General features: G+C 35.7%; 1 pseudogene; it reads right to left on the minus strand.

Moving 5' to 3' along the window:
* Positions 1-10495: 10495 nt before the first annotated feature.
* On the minus strand, positions 10496-12559 carry LOC140819679 (cytochrome P450 71A8-like; annotated as a pseudogene).
* Between the last annotated feature and the right edge of the window lie 4354 nt (positions 12560-16913).

The following is a 16913-nucleotide window of genomic DNA, read 5'->3' on the forward strand; positions in this document are numbered from 1 at the left end:
TTCGGTGTATTCCAAGATCGATCTGAGATCTGGATACCATCAACTGAGAGTCAGGGATTCTGATATCTCCAAGACAGCATTCAGAACGAGGTATGGACATTATGAGTTTATTGTCATGCTTTTTGGTTTGACGAATGCACCGACGGTATTTATGGGATTGATGAACCGCGTCTTTCAGAAATATTTGGATAATTTTGTTATCATATTCATTGATGATATATTGATTTATTCAAAGAATATGATTGAGCATGCTAATCATCTGAGGACTGTGTTGAGGATTTTGAGGACTGAGAAGTTGTATGCTAAATTGTCGAAATGCGAGTTCTGGTTGAAACAGGTGATATTTCTGGGTCATATTATATCCGGAGATGGTATATCAGTTGATCCCAGTAAGGTTGAGGCAGTGATTTCTTGGCCAAGACCGACATCTGTACCAGAGATTCGCAGTTTTATGGGTTTGGCAGGATATTATCGCCGATTTATTCAGGATTTTTCGAGTACTGCCAAACCGATTACGCAGTTAACCCAGAAGAATGCTCCGTTTGTTTGGTCAGAAGACTGTGAATCCAGTTTTCTTGAGTTGAAAAAGAGACTGACCAGTGCGCCTGTGTTGACAATTCCTTCAGGCACTGGTGGATTTGTCGTTTATTGTGATGCATCTCACCGAGGATTGGGTTGTGTTTTAATGCAGCGAGGGCATGTGATTGCTTATGCCTCGAGACAGCTGAAACCCCATGAAACTCGTTACCCAATTCATGATCTTGAATTGGCAGCCATAGTCTTTGCATTGAAGATATGGCGACATTACCTGTACGGTGAGAAATTCGAAATATATTCTGATCATAAAAGCTTGAAATATTTGTGTTCACAATCTGAATTGAATATGAGACAGAGAAGATGGCTGGATTTATTGAAAGATTTCGATTGTGAAATCAAGTATTATCCAGGGAAGTCCAATGCAGCAGCTGATGCACTGAGTCGAAAGGTATGTGCACTATCCTTATCGACGATTGGTGTATCGAATTTGATTGAAGACTGCTGTTTGTCTGGATTAGTATTTGAGACAGATCGTCAGCCTCTGAGATTGTGTGCTGTTCGAGCTGAACCAGAGCTACTTTTGAAAATTAAAGAAGCTCAGAAAGTTGATCAGAATGTACAGAATTCGATTGCGATGGTCAGAACTGGACATCAATCGGAATATCAGGTTCGTGACAATGTCTTGTATGTGAATAATCGTCTGGTTGTACCGAATGTTGCAGAATTGAGACAGCGAATACTGTCAGAAGCTCACAACAGTCGTTTTAGCATTCATCCTGGTGGTAGGAAAATGTATGATGATTTAAAGACACGGTATTGGTGGAAACAAATGAAATCTGATGTGACTAAATTTGTAGCCAATTGTCTGAATTGCCAACAGATGAAAGCTGAGAGGAAGAAACCAGGAGGATTGTTACAGAGTTTATCCATTCCTGAATGGAAATGGGATCACATTTCCATGGATTTCGTGACACAGCTACCGAGATCCTCCAGAGGTTGTGATGCGATTTGGGTCGTGATTGATCGATTGACCAAATCAGCATGTTTTATTCCATACAAGATGACATATAGATATGATCAGATGGCCGATATCTATGTCAAGGAAGTGGTAAGATTGCACGGAGTGCCGAAGTCGATTGTTTCAGACCGTGATCCTCGATTTACTTCGCACTTCTGGCAAAGTTTACAACAAGCTCTTGGTACGAAGTTACATCTTAGTACCGCATATCATCCACAGACTGACGGACAGTCAGAGCGTATGATTCAGACATTGGAAGATATGCTGAGAGCTGTAGTGCTTGATTTCAGCACTAATTGGCAAGATGCATTGACTCTTTGTGAGTTTTCGTACAACAACAGCTATCAAACGAGTATTGAGATGGCACCATTTGAAGTGTTGTACGGAAAGAAATGCAGATCCCCTCTTTATTGGGATGATATCTCTGAAGTTCCTGAGACTGGACCTGATATGATCAGAGATATGACGGAGAAAGTGAAATTGATTCAGAGGAAAATGAAGGCAGCACAAGATCGACAAGCCAAATATGCCAACCTCAGACGACGACCGTTGGTATTTGAGGCAGGAGACAGAGTATTTTTGAAGATTTCTCCTTTCCGAGGTGTTGTCAGATTTGGCAAGAAAGGGAAATTGTCTCCAAGATATGTGGGTCCTTATGAGATTCTCGAGAAGATAGGAGATCGTGCCTATCGACTAGCATTGCCGCCTTCATTATCTGGAATACATGATGTCTTTCATGTATCGATGCTGCGGAAATATCTCCCTGATGACTCTCATGTGATACAGCCAGACGAGACCGAGCTGGATGAGACATTGAGTTATGTCGAGAAACCGATTCGGATTATCGATCGTAAAGATAAACAGCTCAGAACAAAGACGATTCCTCTAGTGAAAGTTCAATGGACTCGTCATGGCCTGGAAGAAGCCACTTGGGAGACTGAATCTGATATGAGACAGGAATTCCCAGCATTGTTTCACTGATGTAAATTTCTCTTACAGTTTGTATATACTCCTGTTTGATATGATTGAGTGCTTTTGATTTCGAGGACGAAATCGTATCTTAGGGGGGGAGGAATGTAATGCCCGAGAAATTTGATCCTAATAATCTCTAATTATTGAAATATAATTTGATATGATTATTAAAGGATTAATCGGGACACGAAATAAGAGTTCATATAACTTGTGTAAGTTCTGGACAGAAGTAGTGGCGCCCGAGCGGTAGATTACGACCGCCCGAGCGCCAATATTCTGTAGGAGAAGGATTCGGGCAGAAGAGATGGCGCCCGAGCGGTAATTTATGACCGCCCGAGCGCCAATGTATAAATCCGAAAGGAATCGGACAGAAACTGCCGCGCTCGAGCGGTAGTTTATTACCGCTCGAGCGCCAGCCGAGATTCAAGAAAAGGTGACACGTTTCTCCAACATGCAGCTTAGGATATATATATACATCTTTACGTTGGTTTCTTCAGAAAAATCGAGAAAAGGGTCAGAATATATGTGGTGAAAATCCTTACGCCTTTTCTGAGAAATCCATCCGTCAGAATTTGAATCCGACTTCAGTATCGAGTTCCTAGCAACGTAGGCTACAACTTGACGTAAGTTTTGCTACGTTTTGACATGCTTTGAAATTATGCTATTGTCAGAATTGAATGGAACTCATATATGTCGTTCTTGACATAGTAGACATCATAGAATCGAAGTCAGATTAAGAAACGGACTGATTATGGAATTGTTATGAATTTTAAGGGTATATTGAGTTATACCGGACAGATTTGGATTACGAATGAATTACAGATTGTAATGGATATGAGTTATGATTGGTAATTGATGTCTGTTGATTTGGTATGGACGGGGATACTGAAATTGTACCATTATACCGTTGATTTTGAATTAAATCCAGATTGTTATTGATTTGAACGGTATCTTGACATGAGATTATTGATATTGTCATTGCCAGACAGGCTGTGAGTTCAGGACTTCGACTGAGCCAGAAACCGACGAAAGAAAGGTATAAGTCAATGTGGTATTGGGAGATGGACTTGAGTCGGTTTAGACTCGGGTTTCCCTAAATCACATACTTTATTTTATTGCATGGATAATTGCATTACATTGATTAATGTACTTGTTCTCTTGAATTTAGATGACAGGTATTAGACGAGTTATCTTGTGACAGAAGTGCCGGATAGTGGTGGTATCGCCACGGCACATTGCACGATGTCTCAAGATAGGATATTAGCGATAGAGCTACAGTCCTTGACGGTTAGGTCAGGACACTGGATGTTTGGTTATATCGAGTAATGGAATCTATTACGGAATTCGTTATAGGAACACCATATTTGGTTATATCGAGTAAAGGGTATTGGAATTCTTCTATTACGGAATTCGATATAGGAATACCAGGGCACTGGTTATATCGAGTAATAGAGATTATGGTTCCATCCTTTACGGAATTCGATATAGGAATACCACATCTGGAAACCGGGATCCCTAGACTAGGATTGAGTCTAGTCTGAATTATGATTGATGTCGACAATTTGATTTGATATTGTTTATGTTTCAGATTTTGATACATATTCATGTTACCTGATTACATGCTTTATATTGTTTATATGATTGCATGTTTCATTGATTTATACTGGGGATTATATTCTCACCGGTATATCCGGCTGTTGTCTTGTCTGTATGTGTACTTGACAACAGGTGGGACAGGTCCAGGGTCGAGGAGATGAAGAGCTAGATCGTGATTAGAGTGGTGGCGCCGGACTTGGACTAGATGTAGGGTTAAACACTTGACTTTAGTTTTAAACCCTAGTTTGAATAAATGTTGAAATACAGGATTTGTATTTTATATACTGATATGTATCTATGTTGTATGTCACTACGTTCCGCATTTAAAAAAAAATAAAAAAAATTAGACCCTGTTTATTATTGATTAACTAGTCCCAATGATGATTAAGAACTTGATTAGCGTCCGGGTCCCCACACACGCCTACTAGTAGAGCCATTAAAACTGACGAAATTTACAGAGATTGAAAAATCATTATTGGTAATTAGATTTTTAGAGCCGACCTGATACAGTTGATCATGGTCGATTTCGATATCATCTTAGGAATGGATTGGTTAGCAAGAAACAATGCGGTAGTAGATTGTAAGGTAAAGGAATATCCCTACCTATTTGGAGACCAGGCCAACTCCAGTTTCGAGGACGAAACTTCTCATAAGGAGGGAAGAATGTAAGAACCGGGTCTTTTAAGCAAATTTAAATCATTATTTCAAGGGAATTATTGGGATAATGGATTCTTGGAATAAATGACAATTATATTGTTAATCCTTGTATTGGAAACATTTTATGAGAAAATCCTTATTGTCAAAAGAATTATTCATGCACTAGTACAAGTAAATTTTCGAAAATAAGGAAGGGAATTTTCTTGCAAGATTTGAGTATCACACAAAGTAAAGAATTTGAGACATAATATTACATGGGAGTTTCCAAAATCTCCTTCGATTAAATGCCAATATTTTGTAAAGATTAGTTGCTTGATTATTTGGAAGGAAATCATCTCAACTTTGCACCGAAACCGTTGGATCAAGCTACCATATGTTCAAGCCAAATCAAGGGCCATGAGATCAAGAAATCTCACAATATAGGTAGCAGAATTTTCGAATTTTGGGCAAGGATTTGAAGTCAAATATTGAGAGATTTGGAGCAAACTTTGGTATGATTTAAGTACCATGTTTAGACCCCCCAACCTCCCCTATAAATACCACACCATCCCTTTCATTCTCCTATTTCGAAATTTTGCTGCATATTTTAGAAATTCAGAAACCTCTCCATAGCCGAAACTCTGTCCGAAAATCGTTCCGAAGTTAGCCGAAAAATCGAATCCGAAGCACCGTCCGAGCTAGAACGCGAAGTGATCCAATCCAAGCCGTACTCTCCATGTTTTTTATTACATCCATACACTGTAAGTGGGTTGTTTTAAATTTCGGTTTATGCATATGTGAAAACCTCGGTTTTGTTGTTTTAAAAATACGGTCAAACACCGTCGTTCTGTCTATACGTTTTTTTTACGAAATTGATACGTGTATGTGTTGACACTGTGAGAATTCTCTGAAAATGGGTGGAATTCCAACATATGGCCCTTAACAGTGGGATAGAACTGTTTTATGGCCTCGCCCCCTTAGAGGATTAAAACTTAGGGACTGACGTCACTAAACCGTTAAAGGTGAAAAATCGCAGTTTTATTACGTTATGGAATTTACGTTACGATTATGAAAAGCATGCTGTATGTATATGATATGTTTCGAAAATGTTATAAAACTCACTACAACAAAAACGCCATACGACAACGGATTTTATCCGTTGTCGTAGGCCATTTTCGACTGTTGTAACTGAGGGTGTTGTTGAAAGTGTCTTCAACGACAACGGTTTTAAACCGTTGTCTTTTCTACCAACGACAACGGTTTTGCGACGGTGTTAAACCATTGTATTTTCTACCAACGACAACGATTTTGCAAGGGTTTAAAACCGATGTCTTTTATACCAACTACATCTGTAGTATAAAAATGCTATTAAAATTTGCGACGGAATTGAAAACCGTCGCCAATGAAAACCGTTGTCGTAGCTGCATTTTGCGACAGTTTTTAAAAACCGTCGCTATATTTTTTTGCGACGGTGTTGCAAAATCGTCGCATATTATAGTTGCGACGGAATTTTTCTGAAACCCGTCGCTAAATGTAGCGACAGTATTCATGTGGAAATACCGTCGCTATGTTGCGACGGTTTACAGATCCGTCGCTAATATTTTAGGTAAAATAAAAAAAAATTTAAGAATTTTATAAATCTGTGTTGTGAATTGGTACAATCTTGTAAGAGATAAAAACTTTAAGTGTCGTGAAGTGATAAAATCGTGTAAAAGATAAAATTTTAATTGTTTTGAAATGGTAAAAAAATCGTGTAAGAGATAAAAACTTTAAGTGCCGTGAAGTGATAAAATCGTGTAAAAGATAAAATTTTAATTGTTTTGAAATGGTAAAAAAATCGTAAAAGAGATAAAAAATTTAAGTGTTATGAAGTTGTAAAATCGTGTAAATGAGAAAAATTTTAAGTTTGGTGAAGTGAAGTGAAAGAAAATGGAGTGAATTTGTATATATTTATAGAGGGTGGTGGAAGAAAATGGAGGGAGAAACAGGCGGGATCGAATTTTTAAAAAAGCGACTGGTGTTTTCTAAACCGTCGAAAAGTAGCAACGGTTTTTGCTTAAACCGTCGCCAATATGAATGTAGCGACAGTATATATTAAAGAGTCGCTAAAAATGGAGGGAGAATCAGGCGGGATCATTTTTGAATTTGCGACGGGTTGTGGCTAAACCATCGCTAATATTAGCGACGGTATATTGTATACGATCGCTATATTCAATATAGCGACGGCTGTAAAAGCTACGGTCGCAAATAGAACCGTCGCTAATAAGAATTTGGCGTGTTGTGTTTTCTAAAACCGTTGTCGATTGTCCAAAAATACACGCTAATAGACAACAGTTCATGAAACCGTTCTCGTAAACGTTCTACGACAACCGTTTTTAAAAATCGTTGTAGTGTATTACAATACTACAAATTATTTTAAAAAAATTCTACGACAACGGTTTTTAAAAACCGTTGTCGTAGCTAGAATAATGACCAAAAACATGTCGCTATTTTAAATCGGCGACGGATTTTCTAAAACCGTCGCCGAACTGCATTATTATATAAAAAAACTGCATTATTATATATAAACCGTTGACCTTTTAATGTAACAACGGTTCACTAAAAGCGTTGTCGTTTCTATAAAAAAAACGTCAATCAACAACGGTTTTATTAAACCGTTGTCGTTTGTCAAAAAATAAAACACCAATCCACAACGGTTTTTATAAAACCGTTGTGGTATGTCGAAAAAAAACACGCTCATACACAACGGTTTTTAAAACCGTTGTCGTATCTCAAAAAAAACACGCTCTTAGACAACGGTTTTTAAAAACCGTTGTCATATCCCAAAAAAACACGCTCATAGACAACGGTTTTAAAACCGTTGTCGTAGACATATCTAAGACAACGGTTTTTAAGAAATCGTTGTCGATTGTCCAAAAAAAACGCTGAAAGACAACAGTTTTTAAAAAACCGTTGTCGTTGACACCATAAAAGACAACAGTTTTTAAACACCGTTGTCAAAACAACCTTACGACAACGGTTTTCACTAAAACCGTTGTTAAAAAATATACGACAACGGTTTTTCAAAAAAACCGTTGTCGTAGGGGCGTTGTTGTTGGGCGTTTTTCTTGTAGTGACTTTTATGTGGTGTTCAATGTCCCTCATTTACTGAGTATTCCCAAAATACCCATCCCCCTTACTCTCCTCTCCCAGATAAGTCTGAAGAACAGGTCGAGGACGAAGAGTCGGAACAATTTTGGGGTTGGTTAATCGCCAGATTAGTAATAGGTTTTATTTTGAATTTTCTAATCTAAAGAATGTAAGACGCTTCCGCATTATTTACTATTTCGTTGGATTTCGTTATTGTAAAGACAATGTTTATTTCGTGGAATTATGATATATAAACTGGTTTCGGTTTAAACTGTGCTACAAGAGCTTGTTGTTTTCAATTGTGTGATTGTTAAACGACGCCGGTGTCAATCCCGAGTTTCGGGGCGTGACACCGCGTCCGCGCTTGCGTGACTGCACAATGGGCCCTTATATTGACTACTTCGTATTCTTCATCACTTTACAAAAATGATTAACCCAAGTTGCTATAGAAGTCCATTGTAGCTCATTATTAACTCATTTTAAATATTTAATTTTTAAGATGTGGGAAAAGAGATATCACAACCGAGGCACCCAAAATGGGGCTCCCCCATAATTCCAGGCAGCTAGTCTGGCACTAGGGGCGCCTCTTTAGCTATGGCCTGGTCATATGCCCAGGCACATTGGAGGTGCCCAGAAAGTAGCACCCAGGAGCTTTTCTGGGCACCTAGGAGCCGGAGGCCCTATTCATTAATGGAATAAGATAATCGAACATCATTTCAAAATACTATTTATAATGCTCATATTGTTATTGAAATTCTTATTCCTTCAACCAAAAGAAAGAAAGTATATATAATTTATGGTTGTGGAACTTGTAATATATTATGTTATTATCACAAGTTGAAGTAGTTGTATCTTGAGATAAGATTGTCAAATTCCGAAAACACTAAGAATGATGCAAAATCTTTTTATTAAAACAATGTTCAACACCGGCCTCAAAGTTTTCATTATTGTTCATCTGTCTTCTTCAAATATTCATGATTCAAAAACTTATACCAATAAGCCTGAGAAGATTTTGTGAAAAATTTTGAAGATGACTTTCTCAACAATGATAACTTCAAAGAAATCTAAAGAAATTCATGTGTAATTGCTACAATTGCGGAAAACCGAACCATGTGGCAAAGTAGGGCTAACAAAATCTCCAAAATCCCACTCATCTCAAATTCCATCCCATTCCTGACCTGCCATTTTTTCGACCCAAATTCTCTGGATTTTTTCTATCCTGATCAATATCGGGAGAGGGATTAGATTTATAATATATTCTCGATGGTATTTCCGTCCCAACCCGATTATATTAATAATAATTTTTTAAAATAAATATTATAATATTATTAATATATTTTTTTGAGGAATTATAATTTTAAATAGAATATTAGTGGACCAACGCACATACAAAAATTGGACAATACATTTAAAAGGGGCTAGCCTATAGATGACGATTTTAGAGTTTCAATTAAATGATTAACTAATTCGTCCAAATAAAAAATTCATATATGCATATATTATAATTATAATTCGAATAAAATTATACAAAATAAAAAAGAGTTTTTCATCATTTGCTCTCATTCAACTTAAACTTAGAAAAGTGAAGGGAACTCATTGTTGTGGCCGAGATAGACATGGCCTAACCTTTGAATGAAATCTCGTCTGATGAATACTTATTGATGTCAATCGATTTTTATTTATAAAATATTTTTTTATGGTTTGCAGAATCGATCGCTTTCCACTTTACCAAAAGATATAGTTAGTGTTAATGACACAACTCAAATCTTTTGAACCGCACAGCAGTCTAAGTGTCATGGTTCTATCAGTCTACCCAGCAGGAAAAATAATTGCACTTCAACAATCTACCTACCGATATTTGTTCTACTTGCTAAGAATCGAACTCAAAACATTGGCTCTAATAACAATTTTAGAACTGAGCATTTGTCGTTTTACCAAAAGTTATAGTTGGTGATAATTGTGCAACTGAAATCTTTTAAACTGCACGGCAACGTAAGAGCCATAGTTCGATCGCTTTACCCAACAGAGACAATTATTGCACCTCAACATGACTTTTATATTTATCAAAAAAATTTATCCATGAATAAATATAATCACTAAATATTATTCAATTAAGAAAATATTGATTGATGTCAAATGGAGCTTGAGAAAGTTGTATGGTGGTTTAATGAGACAATGATTCGATATGCTAATTTTTGTGTTGGATTTACGTGGATTAATCAAGATGTTTCAGTTTTTTGTAATGTACTAGGAATATGATTTAATTTTTTATGATTATTTACATTATTTGTCATAGTCGGTTCATCTTAACTTAAAAATTGACGTATCTTATCCAAATTCAATAGATTAAAAAAGATTATCTGGATATCATTTCTTTATCCGACGGGATCCCGATCTCAACACTAGTCAGGTTTGAGATCGGAAGAAAAAATATTCTCAATTCTTATCGGGAAGGGGATGAGGTATGAGGGTTATGGGATGAGTCTTATATGATAAACACCTCTATGGCAAAAAAATTGCAAACTGTCACGCCACATGGCCAGAGCACATGACGCCGACGTCAATTGTATATCGTAAAAAAACAAGTCTAGTAATCAAATAACAAAAATCAGTCTATTTCGATTGAAGTCTTTTTTATAAAACATGTCATGCTACACCTGGAGTCGTTTCACTTGTACCTTGGCTCATATACTTGTGCACTAGAAACAAGTCAAACAACACTCGGTTGCTACGGCAAAAAGAGGATTTTTCCTATGAATAGTAACACCAGGATGCTCTATGACATCCAATTCCTCCCCTTTTTTCCCATCAGGTAAATCCCAATTGAACTTTTGCATAAGATTAGCTAACACAAATTCAACACTTGCCATTGCAAATGTAATCCCCGGGCAACCCCTTCTCCCGGAACCAAACGGGATCAATCCAAAATCTTGTCCCCTGAAATCTACTGAAGTATTCAAGAATCTCTCCGGCTTGAATTTTTCGGGTTCAATCCATGATGCAGGATCTCTACCTATAGCCCAAGCATTGATTATCACCAATGTCCCTGATGCAATATCATATCCCCTGATTTTAGTGTTGTCTCGTGCTACTCTTGCCAGGAATGGCACCGGCACGTGGTAACGGAGAGTTTCTTTGATCACGGCTTTCAGATAATGCATTTTCTCCAAGTCATTGTCTGTGATATCCCTTCTGCCTTGGAGGATTTCCCTGACTTCTTTTTGCAGTTTCTTCAGAACTGTAGGGTGGCGTAGGAGTTCGGTCATCGCCCATTCTAGTGCTGCAGATGCAGTATCCGTCCCCCCGGCCAATATGTCCTGTATTATAAGGTTATATGAGAAAGTAGACTGCTTTTTTTTGGAAGGTAAAACTTATAGTAACATAACAACTGATTGCATTTCACTGTGACTGGATACACCAAATCACCGGGGCGGTATTTTCCTTTTCTACTCGGGCCAACGAGTTTCATGAATCTTGATGTTTGGATATTAGATAATGGCCATGTTTCCAAGACCTTGATCATTGTTTAGGGGGAAAATATGGAAACACCATTGAATTTTGAATGAAAATGAGTGTATATGTTGTGACTTTTACAAGAAAGAAGTCCTCACCAAAATAATTCCTTTGATATTGTCTCTGTCAATGTAGACACCAGTCACATTATCCTTGTAAATCTTGAGCAAAATGTCAACAAAACTCTCTCTGCTTTTTTCCTCCTTCGACACTGCATGGCCTTCATCTTGGCCTGTATTCATGTGCTCTTGTATTACTATCTCCAAGAATTCATCAAATTCCTTAGCAACCTTATCGACTTTAGCATCAAAACCGCTAAAACGATCAGTCCAAGCAAGATAAGGAATGAATTCTCCAATATTTACACCTCCCAACAACTGTAAAAGTTCCTTCAGAAGCATTGGAAACCTCTTGCCAAATTTCCCATCAGTGTACTTCCTTCCGAAAGCCGATCTGCATATCACATCATTGGTGAGCGATAGAAACAATTCGCTTAAGTTTACCGGCAAATGGGATGAAGTAGTCGACTTGATTCTTTCCATCAAAAGTGATGTTTCCTCCTCCCTTATGGAACAGAATGACTGAACCCTTTTGGTATTCAGTAGCTGGAGGATACACATACTTTTCATTTTCCTCCAATATTCGCCGTAAGGCTGCAACAGATATATCCTTGGAGCCAAAGAATAGCTTGTCTGTGGATCTTGAAGTGGGCTTATCAGCAAATATCAAATCATTTGTTTTCATTATCTCCATTGCCACATCAGCTGACTGAACGATGAATACCGGCTTGCTACCGAAGTGAAGAAGCAATACCGGCCCATATTTTCGCCCCAACGATTGGAAGGAACGGTGAGTCAATGCTCTCAACTGATGAAGATTCCCAAAGATTGGTAGCTTTGGTGGTGATGGTGGTAGTATTTTCTTACTACATGGCTTGTATATCCATTTTGTAAGTAAATACACTAAGAACAAACTGATTATAAGAAGCAGAAACGGATTCAATAGCATTTCATCAATTTGAATCTGCCGAGAAATCGACGTTTTTGTTCACCAATGCCTAAAAGAAGGGAAAACAAGGTGATTCGAATATAATTATAGGTCCTCAAACGATGATTTGGATGGAGAAATATGATTCTCACATGATAGTTACACAAAGTCAACCCTTTTTTGACAGGGTGTTGCCAACTAATTAGCCATGTACTTATTATATGTTAATACCATGATTCTCCGTCCCGATCGCGGAGAACGGCTCGGAGGCTACTGTTCCAGTTACATTGATATTTTGTCGCGACAGCCATGAAATCGCCGTGTCGTTTCGCGACAACCATGAAATCGCTGAAATTCCAAAAAAAAAAACATTAGATTTATACAACAAGCTCGGAAGCTGATGTTGTTCCAGTTACATTGATATTTTGCGTAAAGTCGTGGTTATCGTTGTGGAGTATTTTAATAACAAAAATAGAAATAATTATATAATTTGGAAAAAATTGAATTGAAAATTATAAAAAATTTGAAAAAAATAACGGCCGATAGCCACAAAATCGTCGTTTCGTTTCGCGACAACCACGAAATCGCCGAAATTCTAAAAAAACGACGTTATAGTTATACAACCGTTTTAGCCTGGAACTTTGTCGTGCCAGCAACGGCGAACCACGGTTAATACACTAAAGAAACACTTTCAGACATTGATATAATTTGGAAATTAAAGCATGCAAGCTAGAAGTTGCCTTTGGCATGCATTTCAGAAAGGCACAAGTTTAAGCTGATTAGGAAATGTATATATTTCACTGTTGTATTATTTCTTTATTCATTTATTTATAAGCAAAAAGGCATCATGATTTAAAATTTTGAAGATTATATTTTTAAAATAATAATCCCAATGTGGGCATTTATTTAGGTCTCTATCCTTAGTCAAAAAATAAGGTTAAAAAATAATATATAATTTTAATTAAAAACACGTGGTACCAAATGTTGGATGATACACACTACTTTAACAAAGATCATTTTAAAATTATTATTTGACCAATTTTATAGGACCAATTCTTCTATTAATATTCATACTTGACATTATTTTGTATTTGCCTCAAGTTTTATAGTAATTAAAATTAACAGGAGTTATTGTCGATGTTTCAGTGTATTATTGCGCCAAATGTGTATCTACCAATCGACATTGGCAAAAACTTGTGTGAGACGGTCTCACGGGTCGTATTTTGTGAGACGGTCTCACGGGTCGTATTTTGTGAGACGAATATCTTATTTGGGTCATCTATGAAAAAATATTACTTTTTATATTAAGTATATTACTTTTTATTGTGAATATCGGTATGATTGACCCGTGTCACAGTTAAATAGTCGTGAGATCGTCTCACAAGAGACCTACTCATCGACATTTATTTTTACATGTGAGGACCCCACATATGAGAATGGATAAAGACAATACAAAAACTTGTGTGAGACGGTCTCACGGGTCATATTTGTGAGACGGATCTCTTATTTGTGTCATCCATGAAAAAGTATTACTTTTTATGCTAAGAGTATTACTTTTTATTGTGAATATGGGTAGGGTTGACCCGTCTCACAGTTAATATCCATGAAACGGTCTCATATGAGACCAACTCTAAAAACAATTGATATACATCTATGGTAATATCTTAAAGTTATACATGTGTCCATCTTATCTTAATAATATTGTATTATTTCTATAAACCAAACTTGTTGACATATTTAAATCATCGTGCTTTGGACTTTGGAGTATACTATGGTTATAAATGTTAAAAAAAGTGATTATTTTTTTTATAAAATTTTACAAATTTATAAAGAAAAAATTCATAATTACTTTTTTTTAACCGCTACAAACATTACCTTAGCCTTGTATATACTTGATTTATACGAATTTTACTTATAAATAATTCATTTTCCCAAATTCAAAACATGTTATCCTATTTGTCACATAATAAATACGTGATCCACGATCCATTATAATTTCTTTTCTTTTCTTTTTTCCCAGCTTAGTTTTTTTCAACGTGGCGCTCATGTGATATCGACATGGTATTACGAATGTAAACGAATCAAGCTGACTCGAAAAATATTTGATTCGTAATCAAACTTGAGCTCAAAATATTAAAATTTCCAAACTTCCAATCAAAATTGAGCTTAAATATACTTATTCAAGCCTTAAATTCTGGTGGTATTTGGATCAATTCAGTTTGTTTACACCTTTAAGTTTCGAATCGAAATCGGGCTTGGATATACTTCTTCAAGTCTTAAAATTATGGTGGTATTCGGCTCGATTCGATTCATTGATACCCCTACATGACATCACACACATCAGCACTGCGAATAACAAAAAAAAAAGACTAAATAGACAAAAATTTGAAGATATATAACTAAAATTAAAATTTGACAAAATCGAGAAAATAACAAATAAACAAACATTTAAAATTACATTTTGCATTAAAAAAAACATTATTATCCTGATATATTATTACCATTTATTTTATTACTGAACAATGTTTTCTTCCAGCGTCTTCCTTGAAGTTTACTCATATATTATTTAATAATATTTAACGAAATTAAAGGCGTGGAATAACTTCAAACTACAATGCATCGGACTCAAATTTCAAAAACTAATGGTTAATAAATAATTCTATTTATTAAAATATTGTTGGCATTGTCATTACATAAATCGTCGCATTTCACGAGGTACGGAAATTTATATTTTAAATAATAAATTATAACGTGATCATGTTTGATGGCATGAGAAATAGTAAAAGACTTATAATATTTTTTTTTTTTAGTAAAGATAATATCATGTTTTGTACAAGTGTTTATATTTGGAGATTCGATTTTAAATTCTAGTCGACTGAGTTTTCAAAGTTTAATTTCGATGTAATAAGTTTGAATTTTGTTTGTTTTTAAGTTTTATTTTATTGGAGTGTTAACGTAACATCAGAAATTGCTGAAGAGTGGGTCTCATGTGAGACCGTCTCACGGATCCTAATCTGTGAGACAGGTCAACCCTGTCGATATTCATAATAAGAAGTAATACTCTTAGCATAAAAAGTAATACCTTTTCATGGATGACCCAAATAAGAGATCCGTCTCACAAATAGGATCCGTGAGACCGTCTTACGCAAGTTTTTGTCATTGCTGAATTATTAGATGTTACATCAACAATTAGATCAAAATAGTCAAAATTAAAATTTTGTTTAGTAAAACCAAAATTTGAAGATTGCATGGATCAATATCGAAATCGTTTATAATTTTATATCTCTCTTTGAATTTTGAATCCATAATTTATTTCTTAGAAATACAAATATATATTTGTCGATTAATTATAGCTTATCTGATACCAAATCTCAAATTTGAAAATACATATATCAATTTAGGAAAAAACTTGTGTGAGACGGTCCTGAGACGTATTTTGTGAGACGGATCTCTTAGTTGAGTCATCCATGAAAAAGTATTACTTTATATGCTAAGAAGTATTACTTTTTATTGTGAATATCGGTAGGGTTGATCCGTCTCACAAATAAAAATTCGTGAGACCGTCTCACAAGAGACCTACTCATCAATTTGTATGATAACTTATATCTGACGAGTTGTTACTCGACATCCACGATTTTCTTCGTCCTTGATTATTACCATTAATTTGTCATTCACCCGAAATTAATTTTTTCAGAAATCAAACTACAACTCCAATCTACCAGCGACATAGATTTACGTTCATTCAAATTTTCATATATATACGTCATGATTTTTTTTAATTAGCTGCACGTTCAAAAAATATTAAGTCAATTCTAGATGGATACTAACAAGGACGGAAAAGCCAAATTTGTCACCCTTTGCGTCTTTAATCTAGAAAATTTTATTTTATAATATCGAGTAATCACTAAAATAAATTTTTACTTTTTTTTATTAGTGTGTGAAGTGTCTTGAACATATATTAATATGTATAGATTTCATAAATGGAATATGAATTGACTTCTAGCAAGTTGATAAATGAACGAGAAAGTACGAGTTATTTGCGTCAAAACCCATGTGAAATATTGAAAATTCGCACTTCTCTTTTGTGAAAATTAAATAAGCATTCTAGATAAGTCGTATTTCTGGCAGACTATACCAGTTCTGACGTTACATATGCTAATCAGACGCTGCAAAATGACACGAATATAGCAATCAGTAGCGCCCGATTAGCATAGATAATATTCGAACTAGTTTAGTCAGTCAGAAATATGACTTGTAACAAATTGAGTTTCTTTTTAACCATTTGATTGCTGGTCATTTTGATCAATATTACAATGAGATATTATCAAAATAATTCAGCTCGTCAGAATTTCAACTGGTGCACATGTTAGAGTAGGTGTCCAGCGAGCCAACTTGTGGCTTGGACTTTTATTGACTCTAATGTAAATCGGTTTTATTTTATATGTTACTGCTTTATCCAATTATGACATTAAACTTTATCTGTATACCCATGCAAGCTGCATAAATAAAGTCCTTCAGATACAAT

Source organism: Primulina eburnea, chromosome 18 (assembly GCF_022965805.1).
Source record: "Primulina eburnea isolate SZY01 chromosome 18, ASM2296580v1, whole genome shotgun sequence".
NCBI lineage: Eukaryota > Viridiplantae > Streptophyta > Magnoliopsida > Lamiales > Gesneriaceae > Primulina > Primulina eburnea.